The 27522-nt window shown below is 36.6% G+C and overlaps 1 protein-coding gene and 1 long non-coding RNA gene across 21 annotated transcripts in view; one reads left to right on the top strand and one right to left on the bottom strand.

Moving 5' to 3' along the window:
* Window positions 1–3094: 3094 nt before the first annotated feature.
* The window catches only part of LOC136830167 (uncharacterized), a 51242-nt gene continuing 26814 nt past the window's right edge, over window positions 3095–27522 (bottom strand). For 2 of the 19 annotated variants that reach the window (XR_010850577.1, XR_010850579.1), the window contains exons 2-6: window positions 13937–14000; window positions 13416–13521; window positions 8155–8325; window positions 7593–7765; window positions 3095–5821 (exon numbers count right to left, since the gene is read on the bottom strand). This is a non-coding gene — a long non-coding RNA (uncharacterized lncRNA). Of the gene's footprint in view, window positions 5822–7592; window positions 7766–8154; window positions 8326–13415; window positions 14412–22623; window positions 23528–27522 lie in introns of those variants that run through there. The other 17 variants (XR_010850583.1, XR_010850584.1, XR_010850573.1 and 14 more) reach the window with 15 other exon arrangements.
* LOC136830166 (phosphoenolpyruvate carboxykinase, cytosolic [GTP]-like) overlaps window positions 21649–27522 on the top strand; it is a 16523-nt gene continuing 10649 nt past the window's right edge. The window contains exon 1 of one of the 2 annotated variants that reach the window (XM_067089421.1): window positions 21649–21675. The gene's annotated coding sequence lies outside the window, so the exon portion shown is untranslated. Of the gene's footprint in view, window positions 21733–27522 lie in introns of both variants that reach the window. The other variant, XM_067089420.1, reaches the window with a different exon arrangement.

The raw sequence follows: 27522 nt of genomic DNA on the forward strand, positions 1-27522 counted from the left end.
CGGAATTACCTAGAAATAAGTGCTGAATGGACTATTTCACCCGGGTGACACGGGCCCCTAGAAATAGATTTTCCTTTGTCAAAATCCTTTTTATTTAATGATGTCCTACTATTTGTTGAGAAGTTATATAGCTATGAGTCTTGGCTAAGATTCTGAGTGGGTCTGGAATTATAGATAGAAATAAATTCAAGTTATTACTTCATATAAATTATATGAGGTAAAGCTTCTCAGAATCTTGGGTCAGGTAATAACGTCATTGACAGGAAATGAAGATTAGTCCTGATCATGGCTACAGATTTTTTTTCTTTGTCTGCAAGCACTAGTTCATGCCAGTCATTGGTTGTCTAACTGGGTGAAAAGATAAGGGGACAGTATCACTTGTGTCTGTTGAGGATGACGTGGACTGCTATCTTTTGTGCTGTATGATTTGTTCAGTGTATGCCACTTGAATTATATGGTTTTAACCATAAGGTTGTGCTTGCTTCTTGTGTATGATAAAGTAGTCTTTCCATAGTGCAATAATGAAGGTTAAAAATTTGATGCCAACCCTTTTATTTTTTTACCGTTTTTTTTTTTTTTTTCTGATTTTTTTGTCTGGGATTGGAGTTATATTTTACCTTTCCAGTTAATTGTCTGTGCAATACATTTTATTTTGTTTGTCTCCTACCAACAGAGTTTTCTGTCTGTCAGTGTGTCACTCATGTTCAATGTGAAATTACAACTTTTCTCCATGGTTAAGTAATTCCAGTCAAATTTGTTACAAAGGTAGACCATCATGCGTTTGTGTGAGTGTATCCTTCACACTCACGTCATCACAGTTCTCTTTAACAACTGGAAGGATTTGTCAAACTAGTACAAAGGTAAACCATTATGTGTGAATATGTTTGAGTAGAGGGCATTTATTTGTCAGTCTAGATGTGCATAAAAGAAGATTCTGGTTATCCTTTGACAGAAATTAGAAAGTCGTCATTAAACAAATGCAGAATGGAAGAACTACTATGGTGTCTGCTTCTATTTTTATCAGTGGGAATGCCTCTAGAGGGAAGAGGACATCAGTAGTGAACATGTGTTGCTTTGGCAATATCCCCCAAGTTACTTGTTTATTGTTGTTGTCTTATAGGTTAGGTTCTGTGATGACTTAAATTGGCACATTAAAATCAGTATGGATTTGTGTCTCACAGCTTGTTGATAAGTGTTACCTTAGTTGCCTTGGCAATTGCTGTTGGAAGAAAGGGGGAACAGTTTGACAGTACTGTACCCTGATATTTGTGGAAGAAAACAAAAACTCAGATTATTGGTTACTTGACTGTTGTTCAGAAGAGTGGATCCACCTGTGGTGTTAGTTGTTGCTTATTAATATCCTGTTAATAACTTCTTGCACTGGTCCTTGTATCTGTTAGAGGAAATTCTTATCCTTGCTGGATGAGTCTGCTGTAGTTGGCTTGTTATGAGGAGTTTTTTCAAGGGGCTGGAAGTATTTATAGTGTCAAAAGGCTTCTCGGCAGGTTGGCCAGGTATTGCAGACCAACTATTCCCAGTCTGTGATGTGTATTTCTTATGTGTGTTTAGGAGCATACTTCAAGGTTATTCAGTGATGAGCTCATGTAATTTTTCAGCAATTTTCTCATGACTGCTATATTTCATATGCAAGATTTGTAAGCTAGAGCAGGTGACGTTAGTATCCCTATAACACAAGCAGTATGTTTCTGGTACTTAGCGATTGTCTTTTGTTTTTGATTTTTTTTCAGAGATGTTGGTTTTAAACTGGTTATAATTGCTGTAAGGTTGCTTTATGTGATTGGTGGCTTCCTTGTTTTTTTGCTTGGTCATTTCAGTGGCTTAGTCTTATTGATTTTCCCATTAGCTGTTGAATTGGAACTTAAATGTTACTTTCTTAGGTATTGCCTTCTACTCATTGTATGAAGGTCCCATTAATCGAATGTTGCTTGGTGGTTTGACCGAGTCTCCTTTTTTATCGTTGACTGACACAGTCAGAGTCGTGACTTTTTGCATTTTTAACACAGCTTCTTTTAAGAAACTGAGATGCTAGATTTTCCACGAGCCTGGTGTAAAGGAACAGGCTGAAGATGTCTCCTTGTGGTGAACAGGTTGAAAGTAAATTGTATCTCCAAAGTTGAAATAGTTAATGTTAATCAGTTTGTATGTATAGCTGAATTATTAGTTACCATGCTGTACTCGAGTACATTATTTTTAGCATAAAGATTCACAGACATTTGAGGAAATGAATTTTTGTAGGCTGTTAACTTATGTAATACATTATTTGGGTCCTTAAGCTCTCTGTCTGAAGGTGTTCGGAATATCTAATAATGCAGACATCATTTTGTCGGGTTGTAAAGCCTTTGGAATATCTAATAATGCAGACATCATTTTGTCAGGTTGTAAAGCCTCATTAGGAATAACTGGATTCAAGAAAGCCAATATGCCATGTTAGCAAGTCATAATCTTTCAATCTTTTGCTCTTCAAAATATGCAAGAAATAACTGTATTATGTATACTGTAGTTGGTTCAAATTAATACAAAGGTGAGGTAATTACCCTCTAAGAGAAGTACAGGTATCTGACTGCATTTTTGTGGTACATTACATAATCTTGGTACCAAAGACATGTCTTCCAGAGCCTTATCTTGGTTGATATACTGTCTGTGCTAATTTGTCTATGTAGGGGAATGTGACAGTCCAATCGGCCACCTTATTAGCTGGGGTGAAGCTAGGGGTGTCTGGGTAGTATCCTGCATTGATGTCATACCCTTCTCCGAAGTCTTTTGCTCGTACATGAAGCATTGACTAAATGGAATCTCTTGGATGTATATTTGGTTTTACTGCTTTTTAGAAACTTTGTCTTGTAATAACCCATACTTGAAATAAGGACTTCTGCCCACGGTGCAACTTGAAATGCATTAAACTGAAAAGATCAGAAAATTTAATGACATTTTAATTCACTTTCAGGGGTTTAGAATTTTGTTTTAATGTTTACTAGCTGCCTATCTTTTTAACTCCTTGCTTCAAATCAATGACATTACTGTATTCAAGTGTCTACTTAAAAACTTGAGTCATGTAATCTTTCCTAACCCCAAGTAATATTTCATTTTTTAATTTACTTAGTACTTCACATACTTTTATTTTTAAGCAACTGTATGTTGTTTTTTGATACCTTGATATACACATTTCTTGCCAGTTAGTACTTAGAAAAATCACATAAAGCCCTGTTGTATACCCAGTTATTACATTTAATTGTGCAGTGGTCAGCTGTTTGTTTGGGGGCAAATTGAAGGGATGTGTCAGCTTGGACAGCTATTTGTTTTGGTGGCAAATTAGAGAGATGTCAGCTTGGAAAGTTTGCTTTTCTTAGTAGTTTTAATTATATATACACTGGTATTTTTGTGATCTGTTTACATAAGTACCTCATTTCATAGTTACTCAAGGGGAAAGCAGTATGGAACGTAGGATACTTTTAGAGAACTCACTACATTGAAGTTGACCGCTGCCAAGGAGCCAGTGACTAAGTTCTAGGAGGGTATAAAGTGCAAAAGATGGTCTAGGGTCATTGTTAGTTTAAAAATTGGGAATCCACTAGCCTCATCAGCCATAATGCCACAGGTACTACTGTTATGATAGCTCAAGGGTGAAATTTTACTGCTGGATAAGTTGCAATGTCAATTTTTCATAGTTCGTGTGTTCAAAGATGTCTTTGGGCTGTGACATGACCTCTTTCAGAATTAGTTCAGTGAAGTAAGATGACTTCCACCAGCAGTCTTCCATTACTCTAGTTGGTTTAGCTACTTATTCTCAGTGAATTTCAGTCAGCTGGAAGTTGATTAGGTGACTAAATGCTCCCAGTAACCAAACAGCAGTAACCTTTCATACTAGTTACTTTGAGGAAGGTTATACATGAAATATTTCTTGTTCCAGAGTTAACTCCTAAATGTGCAGTGGGGCAGTTAGGAAGGCTCATTGGTGCCAGTTCTTCTTCCCATAAGGTCAGCCCCTTTTCTGGGAGGACACTAAAGTCTTCAGTATTTTTTTTACAATAACTTGTAATTTGTCAGTATTTTTTTTACAATAAATTGTAATTTGTTTACATTTTACAAAAATACTACTACTTTAAAAATTAGTTTTTTATTGGCAAACTTCTGAAAAATTTTCAGTAAGCATTTACAAATGTTTTCTCTTTCATACACACAGCACATGATATTTGTGAAGAGCTAATTAAACTTTTAAAATGGTGGATACCTTTTTTACATATGCTACTGCATTAGACAATTTCCTTACTACTCTGAAATACTACCCTTTACTTGTCAGTGTAATATTACAAAACCTTGTGAGAAAATGTAACACCAATAATGAAACCCTCTTGGATGAGATTCAAACATACGCAGTTCCTGGAAAAAGTTAGCTAATATAAACCCCAAGAGTGGGATTCCTTAATTGTAGCAAAAATACCAGTAATTTACAAAAAATGTTATAGTACCCATTTACAAAGTCCGGATGGCTAAATTTTGAGTTTTTAAACTGTACACTTCAAATCCCTGGAACAAGAAAGTGTTTTTAAGCCAAATACAATATTTGTACAGAAGTGATGCTATGTCAAGCACATGTAGCCATGCAAAACAAAACCTAGGTATCCTAAATATTTCGGACAAAAAGCCTAATATAGCACAGAAGAAATGTTTCAATAGTCACCTTGTTAAAACTGAAAACTATGATCGATCCTCAGTGCTGTTAAACTGAAAACTATGATTCTCAGTACTGTAAGAGAGAGAGAGAGCAAGAGAAACACTGCATGACTAACAGAATTACTGAGGTAAAGTTAGAAGTTTACAACCTTCATGCTCTGGCAGCTGTCAAGCAAGAAGGCAGGACGCTAGAAGCAAGTAAGGATAATGGTGGTTTTGGCTATATCACGAATGTCAGTGCAGCAGAAAGAAACAAAAATCAGTGAGCATGCAAATGATGATTTAAAAGTGGAGTCCAAGAAAGACATAAGTGGCAGAATCTCAGAAGTCCTCTTGGTTAAACACCATTTGAGGCAATGATGATTATGACTACAGAGAATGAGAAAACATAGGTATTAAGTATAAAAGATGAAAAGTATATGCCAAAAAGGCACAAAACTGCATTAGACAGGCAGTATGAAGAGAAGGAATAAAAAAAAAAAAAAAGTATCCTTTAGATAATTTGGGAAGGAGGAAAAAATGTATCTTTTAGATAATTTGGGAAGGAGGAGGAGGACAGAGTGGCCAAATATAGTAGGTACATATAAATTTAAAACCATTCTGCTTATGAAGTTCACCTATTCACTTGATACCTAAGGAAAAATATTTCAAATATACACAAAATTGTCCTGATAAGACTTATTAAAATTTGGGAAACTGATTTGACAGAATAATCAGTAATAAATATCACGCTGTGTCAAGACGACATATTCGCAGCTTACACTTCCCTCAATACTGAATATGATTATAAATGTTGGATCACAAATCGTGACAAGAAAAAGACCACTACATTAAATCAAAGGAAGCAGTGATGCTTTCCCTGCTGTTAACAATACCATACTAACTTTGTAATTTATAACCTCTTTCAATTTTAAAACTTCCAGAAGCTGTCATTGGGTGGATATGTAACCTGTACGAAGGGCAACATGAAAGTCTCATAGTAGAGGGTGCAGTGAAGAGATGATGACCACTGGGTAGGTACAGATGATGACAAAAATTCTCTCCTGAAGATAATGACCGAGTAGTCCAATCCAGCAAACTAACAGGCTGTCAATAACTAGTTATAGCCACTTTTCCTTCAAAGACTTATCTGTAAAAAAATAACACTGTTAAAAGCTGTCACTATTTTATTCAAAACACATTATGCAACATGGAAAAATGCCAACAGCTTGCTAAGCAAGCTTCCACAGTTTAATGCCCTATCTCAAGACCAAAGCATGCAGATGTGAAAGTGAAGAAATCGGATTTACACAACTATTAGAAACCAAGTTAAATATTGTAGTCAACGCATTTTACGAATCTCACTCGGCCACACCCCCTTCCCCTGGCACCATAGATAATGCATGACATTATCATACCACACCCTCCGATGATATCAGTTGCTGCTTGGGTATGACACTGATGACATTGAAAGGTCGTTCATTCAATAACTAAAGGAGGCTCTAGAACTTGTAAATTGATACTTATTTTTGTACAACTGTTCTATCAACATACTTTTGAAAGTTCCTCTTCATGACGAGGGAAGCAAGCTTCCCGCCACCCACTATCTACCCAGATGTGGAAAGATAAGGACAGTGCTGCCAGCTGTATGAGTACAGTAATATCGTGAAAGAGGGGAGGGGGTTAGGTTGGGATGACCTTTGCATCAGCTAACAGGAACAGGTATATTTAATCTAGTTATACAAACTGCAACTTTGGCTGCTCATAAGCATCTTCATTTTCTTCAGTGCCTACATGCCTAGGGACCCAGCATAATTTAACATTTGTATGTTTCATAATATATAACAAATGGCAACCTTACTTGCTGAACAACTAGGTTTTCAAGACAATTTTGAGGGGTTTCTAAAGCACCTCCAGCCACTAAAAATTATACATTTCTTTGGTGGCATTGTATAATAATCTTAACTACTATCCATACTACAGGAAGCTGTCGTGATAACAGATGTATTATTGGCTAAAGCAAAGTGGATTGTTCATTTGATGATCTTTCAGATAATCCTCAACAAGAGGAAGATCTGGTCAAATACTTCCAAGTTGGAAGTAACTAATATGTTGCTATACATGGACTTACAATGGCAGCTTCTGAACGGTAATAACTAATACCTTGCTTAACCTCATTACACAACTTACATGACTTAGATGCAAGCACTGTATATACAGTGCATGCCTGATAATGTCTGCATGAAAAAAAAAAAAAAAAAGTGTGTTCCTGGGCTTCTAACATGAACTTCAGTAAATATGGTCCAACTAAAATATTGGGATGCAATATATCACAGCATCCCAAAGGGCCAATTATGAAAAGTTTACCAACTTTCTACTATATGGTATCTAGAGGTCAACAGCAATTTTGAAAACTAATATCAGTTCTGTACACAAATCAGACAGCAAGCTTTTAACGGTGGTGTGAAATACTACTACTCGCACAGGATTAACCTAATATAGCTTGTGGACCTAAAGAGCTAGCACCTATTTTGGCATCCTTTAGCGAGTGGTCTTGGTTTTGAATCATCATGCAATGAGAACTTAAATCACACTACTGACACAAACTGGCTAACAGCAATTGGACTCACTATACAGAAATTATTCCAAGCATGAATCTTATACCTCAACGAGTTACAGGTCCTGCCAACCCGTGATAAACAGAATGGAACTTTCAGTTGTAAAGGTAAAATTAACAGGGTTTGTCATGTTCCTAAAAAAACTTATAATTTTATTTAATCAAGACAAAAACTTAAAATTAACTTTGTCACAAAAAAACTTTGCTTTTATTTAATCAAGACAAAAACTTACATTTGCTCAGCATATCCTCCTCCTGTACTCACTTTTCCATCTAGTTATGTACCTTAGAAGTTATATCCTACCTCCATCCCTTTGGTTATTGAAGATCTCTGCACCACAATGTTCAAGGTTTCACAAGAGGTGAAAGAGATGGGGTTCCCAATAGTTGGGGCAAATCTTCTTGCTGATGAAACCAATTCCCCTCTTTACAGCTACGTACTATTCTGTTGTTAGCCTTAACTGGGTATACAAGATCCTGCAGAAAAAGAAAAGTTTGCATTCATAAAATACAGTACTTTTGTATTTTTGTCTTCCATCAACTTACATGCACAATACTGTACATATTTTGTTTATGTAAATGATTCACATTGGTCTTCTTCACTGTGGTTGTGTTCAACAACCAGACCCCAAAAAAGCAAGCATTAGTATAGGAAGAGAATACAGCACAGTACGATTTCTGATGTTACCGAGTGAAGAACAAAGCAAAACACAATAACACCTTAAACATGACCAAGTTTTAGTTGTTAATCTCTAATAAATGTTTCTTTAGCATGGGAATTTTACTAAACTCAATTCTGTAGTCTATGATTAATTTTTTTCACTGGCTGAATTCCCAAGCATTGAACATGTGGGGTTCATAATTACCATTGCTATGAAAAAGGAAGTGGCTATTTCCAAACATGGCCTAGAATGCCATTGACATCCTTACAGAATACTGTATCTTCTTAGTAACAGTGGTCAGACAGTCATGAAGCGGGGGACCTCATGAAGAATTCATGGCTTCCTGGTAGCAGTACCTGACACATATTCCTGACACTGGAAAAAAAAAATGGCATAAATAATTCCAAATACAGTGCTATAATACAAAATAAACCCAAGTACACTAATGTGTTATAAATGCACGAGGAACCATTGGGAAAATGCAAAATCAAACAGGTAGTAAAATGACTTAACAAATTCTATCATCAGTAAATATCAATGGTCCCACAACAGCACAATAGAATTAAATGACAATTAACTTTCTAAAAAAATTCCAGCAACTACTCCTAAAAATCCTGCAACTAAGTTTACATAAAATGGGACAATAATATCAGCTCTAATGACGTATCATAACCTTCCCTAACCTAGTTACAGCATCATCCATGACTTGGTTCTCTCTCATAATATATTAGTGGTTCTCTCTCTCTCTATAATAATATACTAATATGTGAACATAAAAAGGTACTGCTCATACCAAATTTTCTATACATATCACAGATTCAAAGGGTTTAGCCAAAAATTACCACAGCACCATTAGGAATGACAAACCACAGCACCCCGGTGACATGGAGCTTTCTTTTAAGAGCAAGACTAAGGTCAGGTAATTGTCTTTACTGTAGAGATCAAAGTGCCTCCTCTTTAGATACATTTTCCTCGCTATTCAGTAATACCAGTAGTGACCATCAACTACTAAGGTTGCTGATGATTAGAAAATTCTTATCTGTATCATGTAACATTTTATATATATCTAATTTATACACTGTATATATATAAAAATATGGAATAAAAACAAGCACAGCAAGGTTTAGAGTCTTGTATGCTGTGTACTAATATTAATATAAGCCTTACATTCTTGATTCCTTCATATAATATAGCTTTCCACCCTCAGTTTACAGATTATATGAAACCAGTTTTATTTCAAACCTGTTCAGCCAGTTCTTGGTGTCATTGTACTGTAATTCTACCTATAAACGGTTTGGTTAATTTTTTTTCATGCTACTCTAACGCTGATATAAAATTCAAATATACCTTGCAAATACAGTTTCCAAAAAGCTACATTCCACAACAAAACTGCTCAATGGACAAAAATGAAATACCCTGTATTGCATTTGGGATGAAAACCAACACTGGTGGACAAAAAAGCATATACAATTCTGTAGAGTAATTCAAGCTATGTGCACTAAATCCACTTCCCAACACATTTATGGAAATGCTATTCAATGCCAAATTTTTAATGTATATAGGGTAATATCACATCCTACAGATTAAAAGCTCTCTGTGATTACACACTGCAGTAAGTTATGATCAGTGCACACTGAGCTTTGATGAGCTGCAGAGTATATACTGAAACTATCTTTCTGAACATAACCAACTCACTCCAATACTACACCTTCCTTTCATAAACCAATACAGTACAGACAGTCCCCGGTTTATGACGAGTCCAGCTTACGACGCGTTGTCCGATCAGACGGAAGAAATATGGCTTCAAAACGGCAGAATAATAAAAATTTGGAGGTTTTTCGATGAAAAACTCAATAAAAATGCAGTTTACATCATTTTCAATACACCCAAAGCATTAAAAGTAAGGTTTTCTTAGGATTTTTGATGATTTTCAACAATTTTTCAGTTTACAATGATTTTCGGTTTACGACGCGGCGTAAAAACGGAACCCCCGTTGTAAACCGGGGACTGCCTGTACAGTATATGGTACAGCATCTTACGTTGTGGGTGGGGGCACTGGCATTTTTTTCCAACCCCACTTGCCGATCCATTATGGCAGGCATAAAATGACGAATGCATTGTTACAAACTGGCATTGAAATAGCCACTTACAAAATTTCATGTGGCAGCTAATTTTCAAGAGTCTAGATACAAACTAGTTGGAAATTACCATGGAAGTAAAAACCCTGATGATAAAGCTGAGACTGCAAAGTCCACATTCACATAAAGAACTGCACCACAGGGACAAGTTCAGTTAGGGCATTGAAATTTGGTTGAATTTTTGAGAAACAGCAACTGAATGTTGGCTTTAAAGTCTTCAATTTGCTATCAAAAATATATACTGCCTACACTCTAATTTGGTACTATGAAGACCAATGATATGACTTTCAAGATGCAATTGAACTCATTTTTCTTAGAACATAACTGTCCTGTGCACTTTAAGAATCAAGATGAGAGAATATTTTTAAGATAATTGGCATTTACCCAAGATATACAAACCAAGCCTTTCAATGGATATCCTTTGCATGAAGATGGATCAGTTGTTGAAGCTTGAAACCAAGATTTTAAAATTTTGTGGTTTCTTGTACACTATTACAGAATATTGAATTCAGGCCAAAGGCCAAGCACTGGGACTCAAGAGGTCATCATTCAATGGTGAAATGGAAATTGACAGTGAAAAGGTTTGAAAGGTCTAACAGGAAAAAACCTCACAGTTGCACCATGAATCAATTGTTAAGAGAAGTTAAAAAGTATGATGGAAGAAAGAGAATATGAATGGAGGTACAGTAAAAGGAATGAAAAGAGTTGCAGCTAGGGGCCGAAGGGACACTGCAAAGACCCTTCAGGTAATGCCTACCGTGCAGTTCATGCACTATCTCCCTACAGGGCTCGTACAATATTGTCAGTAACTACCAATACAAGCTTAAGTTTCCTGTCGTATGTCCACAACATGAGGTCCTTCATTTCCAAGGTCCATGGCACACAGTGTCAGAGGATCAATGGTGTACAACCACTGATGCTTTTGGCATCACTGATGTGAATGCCATGTGGAGTAACCCATGTGCTATAGGTTCTCCAGAGATGAAATGTGACCAAGGATGGCCTGTCAAAACTGTGTTGGTTGATCTAAACAGTGACAGAAATTGCAATAGGACCCCAATCTGAGGAGACAAGCATTTGCAGACAGCCCCTTTAGCCACTACTGTGTTGTTCACCATACCCCAATACGTTGTCTGTTTTTATGGATGAATTCTGACTTTCCCCAATTGTCACAATCCCTAAAAGTCCATCTCAATCCTGCAGCAAATCTGCCTTGGAGCTTTCTAAGATCAACCAATGTACAAAGTACCATAACAGAAAAATCCCCAACAAGAGCACCTAAATCTGACACCAGAAGAGCCTTCATGAATTCCTAAGGGGTAGTTGTAAGGCTAAAGCAAGGTACCTTGTGTTGGTAGATTGTTCTGTTAATGGCAAAACAGAAGAACTTCTGAGTCTTGATGCAAGGCAATCATAAAATAAGAATCCTTCAGACCTCAAACCTCCCATCACCTTTTCCACAAGGAGAAAACAACCGTTAAACCCCAGAGAGCCATCACGGACCATTTCTAGTAACACTGACCAATGGTGCAACAAGCAGCTTAAGCTGCAACAGGATGAGGGGAATCAAAGGAACGGCCTGTCCAACCTCCGTTTTCTATGTTATTTTACCTTTAATATTCTGTCGGCCAGTTGTAACATAGACAAGACTAGGACTTGAATTACCTAACGCAGAAAAGCATTCCGCCGGCAAGCCCACCCGCCACCTTAAACCCACCTCTAGGGTACGTTATGTTGGTATTTTTAGGGTGTTTACTGATTACAATTTTGCCGCATTAGCGATGGAGGGGTGGGGGTCTTGCCGCGAATGCTGGCTTAGACCTACCCTGTAACAATGACTTCAAAGGTCAATGACAGCAGTTACAGCCGGCCGACAAAATATTACTTTAAATTCTTGTAAAGCAAGTAAAATAACATAGAAAAAGTCAATGCATAGTCAGCTCACCGGCAGAGGAATTACCAAACCTGGTGACCTCTCCCTTTCTTCCCTGGTATGTTCTGTTTACCATGGCTCCTTTGTGCATAAGAATTGCTGATGGTGACAACACAACTTTTATGTGAGACTAACTCTGTAACAAACTATCCACATGAAAGTTCAATAATCCCTTCCATCTATAAATGGCTCCCCTCCATTTATTTATATAACTCTCCTAACTGAAATGAATTATCCTATCAGGATCAGGACACACCGTAACTCCCAACCTCATGGCTGGGAACAGTCTATGCTGTGTGCAAGGATAGGCACAGTTGAATTTCAGTATTTGAATTCTACAAGTTGAAGTATAACGCGACAGGTAAAACTCAGTGGCCCTGGATAGGCTGCGTCAAAAGTAAGGTTTAGGCTAGCTGTATTCCTGTAAATGGTAATTCTATATATTAGCTCCACAACTGTTTTTACCTTTTCAACTGGTTTTTTTCTACAGTTTCTGGAGTTCTGATACTGGTGGTGCAACTGTCTGTTGTCGGCCAAACGGAATGTCCCTTCGCCGTGTTTAGTACTGGCCCGGGGAGGGGTTGGGTACCCATACGTTAACAAGTTATTGCACTTGCCGGACGGGACATGAACCGTTCAAAACAGACATAACCGTGCTCTGTTTTGTGAAGATCGCGCATGGAAACCCCTTGTTGGATGGACTTCTGGGGTTAATTACAGGTTAATTACACTTGAGCACCAAAAATTAAAGGTAAATTCATAATTAGCAACCAAAAAAACTGTAGAAAAAGTTAAGTTAGAAGGCAGTCGCCTCCGTGGAGCTGCTATATAGCTCTACCCATTAATTTTTATGTCTCCCATTCTGAATCCCATGCTCCTCACTAAGGTACCCCCATAGGTTAACAGTCCATGGGGGCTGGCAAGAAAATGTAAAAATTATTTGGGCCAACTAAATATGGGCCTAAACAAATGCTTCACACGCAGGATAACAATTGAATGTAATTGGCCATCACAAATTATACACACTTACGACTCTTTAGGGGAGACCTACCAGAAATTTGCAAGGAAATTGTTAGCCTACTGAGGTTATCAATATAAAATAAAATAACTTCAGTCCCAACACACTTTAATTCCTCCTCCACCTAAAATCAAATTCCTACTTCATTCACATTTTACTGAATATACGAGGGAAAGTACCAACCTCCTTCCTAGTGGTCATTTTCAGACCTTGGGCAGCATAGATTAAGTAGAGGTCTAGGCCCACTGTGAGACGGATGTTATAACCTGACATCCTGCATCCATATAGTAGGCTAATTAATCCTTTCCTTATGCTAAAACACTCTTATATAATTAACTTCACGCCTTAGTAATAATGTAATGATAACGGAACTTACATAACTCAGTGGATGTGCCTGATAAAATATAAGAAATATAACGTCCGTCGTTCTGGGTGTAAAAACAAGCACAGGCATGAAGACATCTTGATGACGTCACGGCTTCCTTCATGGGTCCCCGGATGACATTTGCCAGCGACCACCGGACAGGGAAATACGGTAGGTAATTGGGAAAAAAATAAAATATATAAATTTCCTCTCAGAATATGCATTAAAATATAATAATAATAATAATAATAATAATAAGTTTGATTTTTACACAAAAATAAATTTAAGTTGGAACTAATTAAAAGGCGCTAATTTTAAATAGCACCTCCCCCTCCCCATCACTGACAAAGTTGTTTGTAAGAACAAGAGCCCGTGCTGGCACAATGCGGGCTGAATCTATTAATACTGTTATGAATAACAGATCGCATTACCTAAGGTTCACCAGAGGCTGCTGTGACTGTTATATATATGGAAACGAGACATTACTATTACACAGAAAGTCAGTAAAAACATTGGAAAACGAAGTCTGTTACCCATTACCACCAGAGTCCTAAAACTGAAAATTCGGTGTTCCCAACTTCCGGTTAATCAGCCCACCTGTAAAAAAAAAGGAATTTGTAATACACTCTTTTTGAACTGGTATTAAAAAGGCAACAATCAAGATACATGAATAGAAACATAAGAATAAATGAAAACAAACGAGAGATATTGAAAATTTATTCGGTTTTAAACCTGATTTAACATACACACCTGACGCAATACTCGCTTACCCTCGGCAACTGTATAAAGTTTACCTTTTTTTCAACTGGTGACCTTCATCAGTATCTCACGTGTTGCATCATACGAACTAAGAATAGAAGCGCCTACTGCTTTTTCCTCGAATTAGTTCCTACGCGTCAAGCAAGAAGGCCAAGAGAACTGCGACAAGAATAGCAAATGAGAATTTAAAAAAAAACGAAGTTTACTAAAGCACGAGGCCTATTATCGACCACCTCCCCCGCCCTCCACCACCCGATTCCACAACCCTCACCCCCTCCCACCTCAAATAAACTGAACGGACAATTTATGAAGTGATTAATTACGAGCTGTCTATAGTTATTGGATTGAGGATAATATTGCAATATTTAAAAGTTCTACAGCAACTGTTATTTCTTTTTTATATAAAAAGCGTTTTGTTTTTCACTGGTTTAGGCCTAATAAATTTTAAGGGATTGAAAGATGAAAATATGTAGGAAAGATCGAAATAACAAGCATCTCTTAATGAGAAAACTAAACCTGCCAAAATATAGCTCGACAGTGTTTTAAGAGAGAGATTGTTACAATAATCACCCGAGTCAAGAAAAAATATAGTTGGGACTAAGCCAACTTTTTCAACTGTCAGGGGCTCTAGCCAGGGCCCAAGCATCACCCTTTCAGGCCCCGGTACTGGCATAAATTCTGGGCCCTTCCCACATTAAAAAAAACAATAAATAAATGAACAATAATAATGATGTTAATAATAATAATAATAATAATAATAATAATAATAATAATAATAATAATAATAATAATGGAAAATAAAAAATGTAAAAAGTAATCTATCAAAAATATTAAAATACAAACTGGGAGTTATCGGGAGACTGCTGAACTCCGATTTCAATGAAAAATATAAATAAAATTAATAATAATAATAATCATAATAATATAGCTTACAAGATGAATAGAATATATCAAATTATCTCAACTGATGTCTGAACACAAGGCTAGTAACTAAATAAGTACCATATTTTTTTTTATTGAAAGGATAATTCAGGAATACTGAAAGACTAGGCATGAAGACTTTTTAAACTATTTTTATTAAGTAATCATGCAATTGTGCAGAAACAGTAAAACTTCATAACTAATTAGATCAGTTTTGCTTTTCTTGCCTTCTTTCTGGCAAAATCACTGATGACTGAGGTATAATCAACAGATCTAGCCAATTTATTCTCAATGGACAAGAGTGCCAAATGTGACAAGCGTTCCTGGCCCATGGTTGCTCTTTTAAATGTTTTTATATTAGACAGTTTACTGAAGCTGCGTTCAGCTTCGGCAACTGTGACAGGCAATGTACAGAATATACGTAAGGCTATGCATATTTCACTAAAAACTGGTTGAAGCTTTTTGCAGTATATTTCATTCAGTAAGTTAAGGGGAGTTAGTTCTTGTTCTGAATGGAAAGTAGATCTAAATATTTTCTTTAGATGCAGCATTTCACTAACAAAATTACATGACAGATCTAAAGAATATTTTTGAACCAGGCATTTTGAAGCATCTTCTAGCTCAGCTTCACTCAAAGAAACATACTTAAGGATTGCCTTGAAAGTGTCACATATGCCCTTTACTGCTTGGAATCTCTGATCCATGTCAGTGACAATATAATCTAAAGTACAATAGAAAACATTAATTCTGAAATCTGATTCCTCATCTGATTCTTTAGTCATCTCTACACCTTCATCCAGTGCCTCATCATGAAATCTTTTACGTTTTTCCTCTCTTCCCTGGAAATCTTGGCATAATGCCCATGGAAGTAGCAACATGATGTGCCTCTGATAATATGTCAGCCCACTTGTCTCGTAGCTGCCTGAGTTCTGCACATAGGTCAGAGATGAGAGACATTTCTGATTCAAGTGATATTCCACGAGACTGGATGATCTTATTTCGTAAATCAATGCTTGAAAGAACTTTAAACCAAAATGCAGCTAAAACAATAGCAGAATATGATGTGAAATACAATTTCAAAGACCTAACTTCTGCCCGCATTTCATGAGTCATACAAGAATTATCAAGTGATTTGTCTAAGGCAGTAAGAATACCTGGCAAGTGAGTTGAAACTGGACGAACAGCATCCACACGTGCACTCCAACGGGTGTCAGACTGTGAGTGAAGTGAAGAAGGAATTTCCTCTTTTAAAATTTTCCATCTTGCTGGACTACCACTAAAGAACACATAAAGGCGCTGAACACAACCAAAGAATGTGACAGTCTCTGGACATAGTGCAGCTGCATGAACTCCTGTTAAATTAAGTGTATGAGCACCACAAGGGGAAAACTCTGCTAGATTATTTTTCTTATGCAGACGTGCTTGAACACCTTTCACTTTTCCTGACATGTTTGACCCATTATCATACCCCTGCCCTCGACAATCACTGAAAGGTATCTTATAATGATCTAACCTGGAAAGCACCATATCTCCTATATCTTCTCCAGTTTTCTTATGAAACATTATGAACTCTATGAATCTTTCATGAATCTCAAACATATCTGAGTGATCATCTTTAGTTAAAAACCTCAGAATTAAAACATTTTGCTCAAGGTGTGCCACATCTGGAGTTGAATCTACGATTATTGAGTAGTAGATGGCTTGCTGTCTTTCATCAAGTATTGAGCTTAGAACTTTCTTAGCACATAGTTCAATAAATTCATTCTGACTCTGCCATGATAAGTAATGAGCTTGACCTTGCATAGTCTTGCCCTCAGTTTGAGCCTTTTTACCTTTGCTAAATGTTCGTGAGTGATTCTGTCATATTTACCTAAAAGCTCTAGAATTCCCAGAAAATTGCCATTTCGTGGATCCCCTATTACATTGTTGTCTCCCTGAAATGGCAGGCCTCTTGAGGCACAGTGCAAGGTAACATCCAATAGTCTCATTAAAATTGCTCTCCACTCCTCTGTTTCATTCATTATCTGTTTTTGAAGTTCATGGTCTACCCCATGTCCACCAGTGATAGGTCTAACTCTTTCCATTTGCAATAACTTATTTTATGAACCACACTATTTTCATGCTCAGGAAGCCTAACGTAAAGTTTTTTCCACTCCTGTACATATGGCGAAAAGCCTTCTTTCCTGGCCAATAAACTACGATGACTTAGATTTTTTTCTGTAGAAAATAGTAAGCATGGAAAACAGAACATAGCTTTCTTTTCCTTACTCCAAACAAGCCAGTCACGGTAATGTTTCTCTCTGTTGTTTGCTGAGCTAGAGTAAAGAAACATATCGGAGAAAGAATTACCTTTCATGTCTTTAGGAATCATTTTAATAATCTGTAACATTACTTCGGCCTTTGGTACACCTAATGATACTATATTTTGTCGCAAATTGTCTGTGATATGGTCTGGCCATAATCCAACATCTGCTAAATCTACTTGCTGAGTTTGAGCTTGATCTTGAATACTTTCACTAACAATATCAACTGCAGCCTCTTCAGATGATTGTAACTGAAAGACTGAATCAATATCTAAATCAACTGTGACAACTGAGCTAGAACCTGGGTCATGTTTATCAGATTGAAGGTCAGCTGTTGTGTCTGACTTGTTTGTAGACGCTATGGCTAACTCATCGCCCTCTTTAGCTTTGGGGCATTCATCCGATTCAGCACTTTTTAAGAACTGAATTATTGGTTGGAGCCCTTTAGCTTCCCTTTCTTTTCTCTCCTTTCGCTCCTTACGTTTCTGAAAGCCTGACTTATGCACGTAGGCACACATGCTGACTATGCACAAGATGAACACGTCTGCGACTCTGCACACCTGCAACATGATGACATTGCCTATTATAGCTTAGTAATGAAGAATGTCACACTACAACTGCTCTAGGGCCAGGCTACCATTATTATACAGGATTTGGAGAAATTTTATCTCTGAACTGTTTTCTTGATGATTTATTGTAAACATAATAAATATAAACATATAACATATATATATATATATATATATATATATATATATATATAATATATATATATACATGCGCACTATTGTTATACGCACAGACATATGTATGTATGGCTGAATATTTAGTTCAGGCACAGTAAAGTTATTAAAAAAAATACATTGTGATATCTGGCAAATATTAGCAGATGAGATACCAATAAAATCGCCTCTACCCAGGTGATCTCATTTCCAACACTATCAAAAAGTATTATATTGTTTAGTTTCTCTAATCATGTCCCATTGTGTGTGTGTGTGTGTGTGTGTGAGTGTCTGGGAGGGTGTGCCGTGTGCGTATGTGTGAGTCAATAGTGTCTGGGTGGGTGTGCGTGTGCAAGTCTGAGAGAGAGAGAGAGAGAGAGAGAGATTTAAACTTTAAGAGACTGCATTTTTTCTTGGTCTGCGTCTGGCTGTACCGTAGGCTATGCAAAATATTGTAGTAGCATGAGGGGTTGGTTACTATAAAAAAAAAAAAAAAAAAAACTTGTTATGTACTTAAAGTTAACCTATGTGAACTGTGAAGTAATCAAGTTTTTAATGTATTATAAAACTTGCCAATGGGCTAGTTATATAGTGCCACAACCTTCAATATTTTGTGTGCCAAAATGATCGTTTTCGTTGACTACTTGCCAAAGAATAGAGAGCTTAATTAATTAGGCTATTACTTTAGGCCCTCGCCCTGTAAGCCTAATATTCTTGCCATTTAAAATACATTTGGCACCTTCCACTAGTATGCATTTTATCGTTTCTTCAAAATAATTGTCTTTAAAATCAAAGTATGTTGTTTTATAATATATATTTTCTTATATTTTTACATATTTCTTATTTTTTGGTAATATGTTTGTACGTAGGCTATGTTTGTAGCCTATGTAGGCTATGTATGTACGTACGTACGTATGTATGTATCTGTATGTGTGTGTGTTTGTGTATGCTTGCATATGTACATGAGGAATATCATTATTTCATTACATAAACTATAGGCATACATGCCAAATCACTGGGCTAGTTTCAATAGAAGCTGAAGCCTATTTAACGTTAATCAGGAATTTCAGTTATAAATTTTTCACAACTTCAGATTCATCAAACATAGGCTATAGTGGAAACAATAGGACGATACCGGATAATGACATAAATCATAACATTATAAGTTACCTTACAAGATGAGTAGGCTTAGACGTGGTTAGAGTAAATCCCGTGATCTCACGTCGACTTATCACTAATTCACAATGAATAACACAATTGTCTTCTGACCTGAACTGTCCTTGCTAATGGATGCAACAGGAAGTCATGCACAACAGCCTTCTAAGCATATAGGCTAAAGCGTAGTTTGTTGCTTTCGGATTCCGTTACCACTAAGTTATAGTAAATCGAGTGATCTCAGGTAGACATATCACTGTGAACAACACTTATCTTCTAACCCAACGTATGGAGCAGGGAACCAAAGTTGACAGCAGGTTCAAAACATGTAGGCAGGCTACAGCGCAGTTTGTTGCTATTCGGATTCCGTTACCACAGATGTTTTATACCAAGTCACCAAAGGTTGGCCAAGAGCTAAATTTGTTTACAATGATTGTATGCGAAAGATTCCCAAATATTTTTATAAACTCAGACGCTCTATGAAAATTTCTCATCTAACAGAAATGAGCATTTGCAAATTACAATACGAATTAGGTGAGATAAGAATAAAGGGCTTCCTAAGCTATAAACTGTAGTTAGCTCCCGGCCTAAGCGGTTCAATAAATTAATGTATTTGTTAAAGGGATTTATGGGCCCCTTGAGCATCTTTGCTCCCATGATTTTGTTTATAAAAGTCTGGGGGCCCATGACAAACAGTGACATAAACTTTTTATTTTTTAACTATTAATTTAACTCAGTGATCTGGTTAACTAATATCAAATAAATAAATAAATACATAAATTTATAGGTAGGGGCCTAAATGAATAAATAAATAGATAAATAAATGAATAAATAAACAAATAGATATATTAATTATCAAGTATATAAACAAATCAATAAACAAAAAATATATATAAATATATATTAGAAAATGAAAATATTATCTGCTTCCTTATATATATATATATATATATATATATATATATATATATATATATATATATGTATGTATATATATATATATATATATATATATATATATATATATATATATATATATATATATATATATATATATATAAGCTGCTTTCACGGGCCCCACAAACTGCCGGGCCCCAGGACTGCAGTACCCTTTTCCCCCCCCATACTTTGGCCCTGGCTCTAGCGGAGCTGCACGTATCCCGTTCTCTCTCTCTCTCTCTCTCTCTCTCTCTCTCTCTCTCTCTCTCTCTCTTTATGGGAAACAACCTCTTTGTTCCTCTTTTAATTTACTTGTCCATACCTACTTTGGCAACAGAGCAGAATTAGAACCAGCGCTTTGCCCAAGAGACAGGAGGTAGCTTTAGACCCACTGTTTAATCTTTAACTAGTGCCTTTCTCTATATCCGAAATGTATCAGGTAAGACCATAATAAAAAAAAAAAACGAAAAACGTATGTTAAAACTTATTGAGTAAAACAATAATACTTCCGCCTATTTTTACAAAGTCGAAACGTAATAAATTTTTTACGTAGTTTCTCTGTGTGTGTGTGTGTATATATATATATATATATATATATATATATATATATATATATATATATATATATATATATATATATGATATATATGTGTGTGTGTGTATACTCAGGAAGCCATATACAGCAATTGTATGGTTTAAAGCTAGAGTAAAACTTTAAAAGGAAGACTAGACATTATACCACCTAAATAAAACACCTGATATATTCTGAGAGTACATTTAGTTCTTTAAATTCTATCATCTCTTCAAGGCAATCCTGAAATAGACCGAACCCCTTACATGATGCATAGAAGTGTCAGTTTAACCTGCATTTCCATCAAATTAAATCACACAAGTGGTTAGTCTTAGATTCACTGGCCTTCAACAGTTACTCCTAGAATCTCAGTCCAGATATGCGCTAATGATCACTGTTGTTATTATTATTATTATTATTATTATTATTATTATTATTATTATTATTATACAGAAGATGAACCATATTCATATAGAACAGCCTACCAAAGGGGCCGCTGATTTGAGATTTAAGCTTCCAAAGAATATGGTGCTCATTGGGAAGTAAGAGAAGGTAAAGGTAAGTACAGAAAGAGAGACACAAGGATGAGGAATTCGAGAATAATGTGAACAACAGGCAAGGAGAAACAAAGAGTGGTGGGTCACTAGCAAAAACACGAATTAGCTGTAGACTGGAGCAGGTCACTGACAATGGGAGGACGAACGTGGGTCACAGAAGAGAGTTCTCAGTAATGGCAATATAACTTGGGACAAGAGCAGATGCCGCGTTGTCAACGGGGTTGGCAAACAATGCTTTGCGCCAAACTCTCTCAAAATAGTTTATGCATACCATGAGCACTGACAAATGAATCGCCAAAATCAGGTGAGGCCCACAGTGACAATCGTCTTGTGAGAGCTGTACAAGTGATCGGTACAGAAGACTCACGTCGGAGCCCAGTAGCGTGAGAGAGCAAAAGTTTGGTATTCAAGATGGGGTCTCACTGTAAACTTTAACTGTAAATTCGCTGAGAAATCAAGCAGGATGCTTGCAACTATTCAACAATGTAAAATCTACAAACACACTACAAACAAAGGGCAAGAGGGGGGGATAGGGGGTAAAGAGCAGGAAGAACGGGGACATTGAAATCACTGAGAGAAAGGAATGGCAAAGAATGTGGACATTACACCAGGGAATCAAGTTGTAGATTCATTAGTACGTTAGAAAGAAGGAGGTCAGATTTACAAACGGTCTTAAATTTTGTAGGAATTGGACCACCTCTCTCTCTCTCTCTCTCTCTCTTGCGGGAGAGGGAAGCGACTATCAGGGTAGCAGATTTCCTCATTACAGAAAAGCAGCAGGCATCAGAACCAGCCAGGGATGGATATTACTGGTCAAACTGTGAGGTCTGTGAGTTCAGGAAAGTCTTACAGAACTAACATATGCTTTGATAACTGAAGCTATGACATCGCCACCACACTGTACTGTAAAACGCGCATACTGCAGTCTAGCAATTTTAAACAGAATATCGCCACTGATCACGAAATATTATCTTTGCATACATATCTCTAAGTATACATACAATTGTGTGCATCAAGGGTGCTGATACATTGCGCTATACTAAAAATGTTCAGATTATAAGCAAATAATACATCAGTCTTTTGAAAATCTACTCAAACTTGATAAAAAAAAAAAACATGACACGAGGCCATTGCAGAGATAACCGTTATGAGAATTCCATTATCTCTACAAAACAATACCACTCAAAAACTGTTATCGGAAACTAATAAGTGCGTCTTTGGCTGTTATCTAGCTGAAACTAGATCTCAAAGAACCACCAACTCTCTAATCCACTCGTGGAAGCAAACGAAAACCTTTACTACTATTTGTCACAGTCACGGTATAAGAAGACCCGTGGACGACATCAGGAGTCTCTGAACAAAGAGAGTTCTCCTTCGCTTAACATCTCCTGGCGACTAAGTATAGATGAAAGTGCGGATGCCTGGTTAGGGCAGAAGTCGAGTCTAAACAATAGCTTGCTCCAAGCGCTTGACAACAGCACACGTTCCCCGCCCGAATCTCTCTCTCGGGCGTCCCTTGGCCCTGGCGGGGGGCCCGAACGGCGCCTGCGTGTCTGGGGCCTCAAGGGTGCAGTGTGGGAAATGTCAAGTGTTACCGATGCTGTAATTTAAAAGATCGCAAGAAAGTAGAGCCGAAATGAACGAAGGCATTTTCGTTCTCAAAAAATGTTGATTAAATTGGTGTAGTTGTCCCTCGCAAATTTGTTTAATTCCAGGTTACGTGGAAGTGTATAGACTGTACGATGTTTATGTATGGTGCTGGTAATGTTCTAGCCGAGTACCTTACGGTATATAGTGCAGCTATACATAATCGGCGGTCGGTAATAAAGTCAAAGGGAAAAGTCACATTAATTTATGGCGGCCGGTGATAGTCACAGGGAAAATTTCACAATATTTCTTGGAGGTCATTATCTTTTTTATATTTACAGTCTTTTGTTTACATTTATACGGAAATTCCCAAACGGGCTTGTACTAAACACGCCGCATAGGTGGACACATACAGAGTTAAAACCCTTGTGGAGTTGTGGGTCACTATCAAGGAAAGATTCATGTGACTTTTTATCTCTGTGACTTTTCTCCAGTGACTTTTTCACCTGGATTCACATAATCAACTATATACTTTCTACTGAATAGATTTTGATTTTTTTTTAAATAGTTACATCTTAATTCATCCTCTCTCTCTCTCTCTCTCTCTCTCTCTCTCTCTCTCTCTCTTCTCTGTATCTTTTTCTCGTAAACAACAATTACTACAATATTTTTGACAATTCACTGCAAGCCACGAAACCTTTCTAACCTGGCAAATGAAGAGCTTGCGAAGTAGATATTTCTAAATATTTGCATTTATATAATCATATTTTTTTTTATTAAAGCTTAACGCAAGACCGGTGTTTACTGTATATTATCATGGCCAAGACTTATTTTTCAAGCAAGTTTTCTTATGATCCAAAGGTAGTGCCTGAAGGGCGGTCACAGAAAAAAGTTGATTATACGTCTGCAAGCCTTGGTCACAATATTATAAATGGCGTTCTTTTATTATGCTTTAAAGCAAATTATAACTCTCTCTCTCTCTCTCTCTCTCTCTCTCTCTCTCTCTCTCTCTCTCTCTCTCTATATATATATATATATATATATATATATATATATATATATATATGTGTGTGTGTGTGTGTGTGTGTGTGTGTGTGTGCAAGAAAGGTTGCCATATGTTTACGAAGTTGACAAACAAAGCACAACACTGCAATACAAACAATCTTCTTTGAGCAAATTTCAGTTTGAAACTATTTTCGTAAATAAGTTGAACAAACGACTTATTTTACATTTAAAGAGCAAAAACATTAGACGTTATACCAGGTTTTTTTTATGAACACTAGGATAACTTACACTCAATTCAAGTTTTTACAACGCCAGAGTATTCATAGCCGATCAATCATTTCCTAAAGCAAGTATATGTGATTATCCTTATAAGAAACCTCCAGTGATCTGATGCAAGCGATATTAAATCACAGTAAATTCAAAGAGTCACTGGAGACAGTCAGTGCCACAAAAATAAAACAGGAAGCATGTCGTCATTACGAGGATGTACCTGAAGACCTGATGTACCCCGTGACTTCAAATTTTTACGACACTTTTAACTCCATCCAAACACCTTGACTGTTGATTTAGCTCGAAGGCCGGGGTTCTAATTCCTTCTGGAGTCGTCTGCGCTGAAGGGAATTGAGGAAACAGTGAACTGTTCGTTTATGTATATGTGATGTGTGTGTATATATATATATATATATATATATATATATATATATATATATATATATATATATATATATATAAATACATGCAGAGTGCAATGCATAATGATTTCTAATTTATAACTATGCCGTAGCGATTTCCTCCTGCACCACAAGTCGACATTCTACTTCTGGAGGATTTAAAAATACAAAAAAAGCCCAAACGTCCCACAGGGCTCCTCCAGGACACTCTAGGACCCATCTCAGGAAATCCCTTCTCAGAACAAATCACCCAAACAACCTCACTTATTTGGCGCAAGGAGGAGTTGGATCAACGTAAACAAGCACCTCTCTCTTTGAGGTTGGGCCTAAGAAAACCTTCCCCCCCCACCAAAACAACAACATACACAAATCCTTTTCCTATGTTTCTCTCGTCTTCCAACTGGGGCTGCAACACGTGACCAGGCCCCGGACTCCAGCGTCATCACGTGACCTGGTCTGGGACTCCGGCTTCATCACGTGTGACCATGGTTCTAGCTCGTACGGGCAATGAGAGACTTGGCAAAAGGAATTAATTTCACCTTTTTCGGGGGCCACGAGACACGGGCTAAGGAAATGAATTTCATCTGTTTCTAAGAGATGGTCTTTGTGGCGAAACAAGGCGAATAGTTAGTAAGCCTGAAGTGGACTTCTGCACTCTGTTCGAGAGAGATGCTCTGTACAGAGGTGGTGTTGCATGGCTTAGACCAGCATATTTCTTTTTAAAATTAAAAAATAAAATTTTGCTTTAACTTCGTAGTGCTAGCAGCTAGAAGCAACTGAACCTACAACACTATTTTGGCGCTAATTTGGCTTGTTATCTACGTGTCACCTACTCCGAGGTGCTATTATAGTACTGAACATTACGGAAGCTCCTTGGGACGCCGTGTTTAGTGCTAGCCCCTCAGGGATCAAATGATCATATATACCCATTTCTATATTGTGCAAAGTAATATACATCCACTTCTGTATTGTGTGGTAGACAAATTATATCAATAAACGATATCTCCGTCCGGCCGTCTACTTTACATTTGCCAAACGGAGTTTAGTACTACTATAATATAGCACCTCGGAGCAGCTGATGCGTAGATAACAAGCCAAAGTAGCACCACTAATTTTACCTTGCTAAAAACCCTCCATTCATTAGTTCCCTTTCTCGGTTTTAAACTGAACCATCCCCCCAAAAAAACCACTGCTATCTATCGGTTGGCAGCCTACGCCTACCAGGAACGTTTCCATAGGTCGATGTGGCGCCTATACCATCTCTGGCTTTCTGGAGCCTTCGACAATCTTACCGACAACATTTTCTAGCAGGACCCAAAGAAGGGTCCTGTTTCGTACCGAGAAACCGAAATTAACCTGACGAGAAACACTTCGATTTTGCCACCTGGGCAAAACTGGAGTCACGCTGCTCACCAATACCGGCTGTTACTGGCTGACAGAGCCGTTGGTTCTGCTTTTCAAACCTTTATCCTAACGTGCATCCTTTCTCATCGTCGCACTGTCATGCCACGTAAGGAAAATAAGCTCAGGGTATGGTCTAAGTGTCACATCACATTCCTCTGTTGTTATTATCATTATTATTATTATTATTATTATTATTATTATTATTATTATTATTATTATTATTATTATTATTATTATTATACTGACCCTGATTTTGAAATGTGCTTTCATTCTGCTCATTACATTCGTATGTTATTTTGTAAAATGACATTATAATGTCGAAATAACAACATGTAACATACTGTGATTGGGTATGTAACATGAAATATAACCATTTCTAATAAATTATCGTAATTGATTATTAAATAATTTAAGCAAAATTATTGTGAATTTTTACTTCGTTTCCTATTGTAATACACCTAATCTAAGAAAGCAACGAATCTGACCATGTATAACCCACAAAACATAGAAATAATAATAATAATAATAATAATAATAATAATAATAATAATAATAATAATAATAATAATAATAACTTCTAAAAAACAACACATAAATACAATCCATTGCATCACACTTATGAAATTTGGAAAAATCTTAGTCACTCCTCTCTAAGTTCTCATTATTATTATTATTATTATTATTATTATTATTATTATTATTATTATTATTATTATTATTATAAAAAAACTGAACCCTTTTAATATGGAACAAGCCTACCACAGGGTCCACTGACTTGAAATTCAAGAGCTTCCAAAACATACGGTGTTCATTCGAAGGAATCGACAGATTGTGATGGGAAATACAGAAAGTAGAGATCAGTTGTCTTAAAGATTTTTGACAGTTTTCGATCTGATGTTTTAGTCCTTTCAAGTATTTTCTGGTGTTGCGAATATACTGGTGGCTAAACTTTCCTATTAGTTATTATCAATAGGAACAATGAAAAATTAATATACCTTATAGAAATAGCTGCGGTTATACAGGTAAATGTATCAGTCTACGAATTCACAAGCTTACTAAAGATATAGCATCTGGGATACATATTTTCACAGATGAATTTAATATAATAGTAAAATTGAATTTATTTACTGTACAGTCATAGTAAGAACTAAAATACTATACAGAAAACTGTGTAAAGCTATTTAAAGGGCTAAATTATACTAATAATCTCTCAAAATCAGGAAGAATGACATTAACTCGGTTGAGAGAGAGAGAGAGAGATTAAACAATATGGAGCCAGTATATAATATTGCATGGCAACATATGAGAGAGAGAGAGAGAGAGATTAAACAATATGGAACCAGCATATAATACTGCATGGCAACATATGAGAGAGAGAGAGAGAGAGAGAGAGAGAGAGAGAGAGAGAGAGAGAGAGAGAGAGAGAAAGATTAAACAATATGGAACCAGTATATAATACTGCATGGCAACATATGAGAGAGAGAGAGAGAGACTAAACAATACAGAACCAGTATATTTCCAATGG

The sequence above is a fragment of the Macrobrachium rosenbergii genome, chromosome 46 (assembly GCF_040412425.1).
Source record: "Macrobrachium rosenbergii isolate ZJJX-2024 chromosome 46, ASM4041242v1, whole genome shotgun sequence".
Taxonomy (NCBI): domain Eukaryota; kingdom Metazoa; phylum Arthropoda; class Malacostraca; order Decapoda; family Palaemonidae; genus Macrobrachium; species Macrobrachium rosenbergii.